The 4,515-nt window shown below is 40.8% G+C and overlaps 1 protein-coding gene across 5 annotated transcripts in view; it reads right to left on the bottom strand.

Annotated features, from left to right (window-relative positions):
• Nucleotides 1–4,515, bottom strand: part of TJP1 (tight junction protein 1) — a 178,420-nt gene that overhangs the window by 112,300 nt on the left and 61,605 nt on the right. The gene's annotated exons all lie outside the window — the stretch shown is intronic.

The following is a 4,515-nucleotide window of genomic DNA, read 5'->3' as shown; positions in this document are numbered from 1 at the left end:
CTGAAGGTCTGTTTCTTCCATCTTTGAACTACCATTATCCTTTTTCTAATTTCATTCTAAAAGACCTTTTTTACTTCCACTGCCAACTCTCAGTTTAATAAGGTAAACTTGGACACAAATCTTTACAACTTAAATTAAAAAGTCATTTTCATTTCTTAATGACAGAAAAAACAGAACTGCAATCTGGAGGGAGACTGGAAATACACAGTGCTCATTGATTATCATACCAAATTGATCTTTCCAGATGAAATAAAAGCGACAATCTGACAAATTTATCTCCTGACTCCTAACAGCCTGCAGGGAAGGAATGGCAACATGCCCACACTGCTTCCTCTCACAGGCTCGCTTACAATATGCTTTGTTGATGATACTTAAACAACAGCTAGTGCCAAATGGGATTGGCAATGCTGACTGCATTAATCAGCGTCCTTGTTCAAGATAAGAAAGTGTCTGTTGATCATTTTTAGCGTGGTTTCTGAGGAAAACAAAGTTGTTTTATCATCTTGTCTACCTGCTGCCAGTGGCTGGAAACACTGAAGAGTAGTGAGGACAAGAAGGCTGTGAACAGAGCATGACTTAGAGGACGGCGTTTGGGAAAGTTATTGCAGTAAGCAGTGTAAGGCATTCGGGACACTAACTCAGAAAATCTGGGATCATTATTTCTGCTGGTCAAGGAGAAGCTTTTTTTCAGCTGTCATATTTTAGAGAGTATTTGGGGTTATATGTTCAATTCTCTTTGTTTCCCCAAAATGAGACAAATTGAAGTAAAAACCCATGCACGTACACACTAACACAAACAAAACATAAGACAGAACTATTCTCCTATTCAGGAACTCCATCACAGGGAATTAAAAATAAAGTTTCACTCCTTTCTGCTGAAAAGGATGTAATTCGATGCTAAGAAATAACAAAACAGATGTAGAATGAGAAGTGACATTTTAACTAGTATCACAGAAAAACAACTTTATTTGTATACATGTAATGGGGAACGAATTTTGCACTGCGTAGTGTCAGATGACAGACAAAATAATGTTCCTTGTCAAAAGCCTGACATTACCACCCTTAAATTCAAAAACATTCTTTTGCTGGAAGAAGAATCCAGCCTCAAATAGGAGCACACATACTTTGGAAAGTCAACATTAAGTCTGCTCACATGCTCACCAAAACAGGTCCCCTCGTGCAATCTGTTACAACTAAAGCCAGAAATAACTTGGCCCTCACTATACGCACAGGTCTTTTGCTGGGCCGGGGAGCAAGAGCCATACACTTGCAACCATCATTTACAGACATTTCTGTGTTGTTATAGGCCCCAAAGATACACATGCTGCATTCATACTCTCGCAACAAAAAAAAGGCAAAAATATATTTTTGTCTGAAACTCTGCTAATGGCAACACACAGTTGTCTAAAAATATCCTAAGTACTCTTTTGAAAAGCAACAAATAGTGTGTAAAAACAAGTGAATTTAGGCTCTCTATTTAAAGAAATAACAGAGCAATAGAACATTAGGTGTGGCCTTAAGGTTTTAAATTTCAAAGATTACCAGGAAAACAAGAAATTGAAGCCAGAACCTTGCAAGAAACATGCAAATTTTTTTGTATGATAGAACTGAAGGAGGAAATATTCTTTAGCTAATATATCATTATCACCAGCAGACAGTGCAAAAATCAGCACTGTTAAACTGTGAAGATCTATGGAATACATATCAGGGATTTTGATAATTTCCTTAGATCGCTCAGCAGGCATGCGGTTAAAATAAATCTCCATGCCAAATAACTCAGTTGGGCCTGTTCCTGCTGCTCCTAAAGCCAGTAGCAGTGCAGCCCTAGACTTCAGTAAGAGCAGGACAGGATCCAAAGTTGTGGTGTGATCAGTTTTACTGTTTATATTAGTGCTACAGCTGTAACTTCCCAACTGGAGATGATGGTAATGAGACTTATCAACACCAATTCCATTTACAGCTCGGCCTTAATCCGAGATGTCTACAGCAGTGAAGTAAATGACACTCGCACAAGTAAGGAATCTGTTCGCTGATCTGATTTTACTTTTATTCCCATCAAAAAGTTTCCATCAATGTAACTTTGTTTCTAATAGGTTCTAGAAGTTCACTCACTCAAATTATCTGCTTAAAACGATATACATAAAAATTCATGGAAATGCCTCTTGAAAACGTTCCCTTACTTCTTTCTGATTCCAGTCTGCAACAGAGATTTAGAAGACAGCAACATCTCTGCTTCTAAATTGGCCCAAAAGCATTCCCGTGACTCGGTAACGATGCAGTACAATAAACTGAGTTTGACAGGACGTAATATTCTACCACTGCTTTCCAGTTTCCGCTGGTGAACGTTACCATTTTCTCCTGGTTTCCCCTGCCATCTCTAGGCAGACCTTCTTCTCTAGCTAAGACAACACACTGTGTCCAAAACAAAAGCATCTTGGTACGCTGCATGACTAAACTAACTTCCGAATTGTATGAAAATGACATTTAGATAAACTGCCATTAGACCGGGGACCCAAACGCTGCAGCTGCCCTGGTCTGTTGTGTGTCCGGCAGAGAGCATTCCCGCCAGGAGCAGCGGCGCTGCACGGATGTGGAGGCGTAGGTCCTATCAGCTGGATCGAGGCGCTCCCGCAGGTAACCCGGGACGGCCTGGATCCGTGGACTTGTGCGGCACTGCCACCCCAGGTCTCCCATGCAAGACAGCTTTGAGGAATGCCAGGACAGACATTTTGGCTGGCTGTTCTGACGTGCAAAAATCTTACCGTGGCAGCAGAATTTGGGTTTGCAAAGTTTAATACATGCATACACCCTCTTCATGGTTTACAGAGAAAGCGAAGAGTTATTTTTGATTGTGTTAGAAGATTTCAAGCTAACTAAGTTATGCATTTTACAGGACTCCTACTCATCTCCAGAATGCCACATGCATCTTCCTTTTTAAATCATTTCTTGGCAGACCGTCCTCTCTAGCTAAGAGGACATACTGTGTCTAAAACAAAACTGTCCTTGTATGCCACATAATAAACTAACTTCTGAATTTGTATGAAAATTATGGAGTTGGTGGTTTACAGTTTAAATGATGGATTCTCACAGCATTATATAATTACTGCCACAAAGTGAAACATTCATTCTGAATAAAAATGACAGAAACATTAACTCCGCCAACATGTAGGTATACACGGGAAGTCTCTAGGACACACTCTGTTAGAGAACATGCTATTCTGTTCAGCTCCTGACTCCACCCCTTGGCATTAAGTGAATAAAGAAAGGTGAGAGCTTTCTTAATAAGTAAACTGGGGATTCCCCACTGCTTGAGATACACTGAGGTGGTGAAAAGCTGGCATTTTTGGCTTCATGCCACCACACCCTGGCTTAGCAAACATCAAGAGCAGCAGCCAGAGGGTGCAACGCATGTTCCAGGATCAGTCACATATGACTCTTCTTCAGTTACACTGAACATAGTGATGCATGCACAAGGAGCTAGCCTGTAATTTTTACCCTTTTTCTTGATTTTCCTGTTTTTTACATTTGCTATTTAATTTGTGAATAAAAAAGCACAGATTTTTGCACCTGACCTGTCAAAAATAAGCAAATTTGTTACCGGTGCAGCACAACTTTGTTCTGAATTGTTCTGCAGTGACAGTGTAACCACGGCTGGCTGGTTGTGCAGTCTCGGGACTCCACAAACAAAAAGGCTTACAAACGCATAAATAAAGCTCGCTGCTTTCTAGGACTGTGTTTGAGTTGCTTGTCCTGCTAAAAAAACACAAAATGTCACCAAAGTAAATGACTACTTAAAACACAGTTAACTCTTCTGCATGGTAACTTTTGGGAACAAATTAGAAAGCTTTCTGATGAAAAGGATTTGGTTTCAAACAGTTCTTAAGACACAGCTTTAGCCTTCTGTATCGCTACCCTTTTTTGTTCATGTGTATTTATTTACTCTGTCCCAGGAGCAGAAAAGAGGTAAACATTTTCCATGAGAATGCCAGAAGAAAGGAGCAGTGGCCTGTTTATATCAAAGGTACTTGTGTTAAACGCTTCCTCAGCACTTACTTCTTAACAGCAGACTTAAACATCCCCCCCAGCCAGCCCCTCTCCTTCCAAGGCTTCCCATCCACGGGAAGGGGCTGATTCCAAAGATGGACCGTTAATTTTTGTGTGGAATTATGCTGAAACCAAACCTGTGACTCCTGTTATTAAGTCCTGTATACGATAAATGTTTGGAGGACCTGGATGCAAGACTGTAGGAACAGGCCTTCTACAATACTCTCCTGTTCAGATCTTAAGTTACTGTTTTGCCTTAAACTAAGTCTGTCTGATGTCAAGCTGTACCTATTATTTAGCATCTTCAGTTTCTGTTTGATATCCTTAGGCTAAATAAATTTTTAATATCCGTATTGAAGGAAGTCAGCGGTGCCGTTTGCCGCGAACCTCAGAAACTTCCGCGAGAGGGGCAAGCGGCTCGCCTGATTGCAGAGGTTAGCCTCGGAGACGTGCTCTGGGGACTACCGTGAA

The sequence above is a fragment of the Dromaius novaehollandiae genome, chromosome 10 (genome assembly GCF_036370855.1).
Source record: "Dromaius novaehollandiae isolate bDroNov1 chromosome 10, bDroNov1.hap1, whole genome shotgun sequence".
Taxonomy (NCBI): Eukaryota; Metazoa; Chordata; class Aves; order Casuariiformes; family Dromaiidae; genus Dromaius; species Dromaius novaehollandiae.
This window is presented reverse-complemented; position numbering and strand designations above follow the sequence as displayed.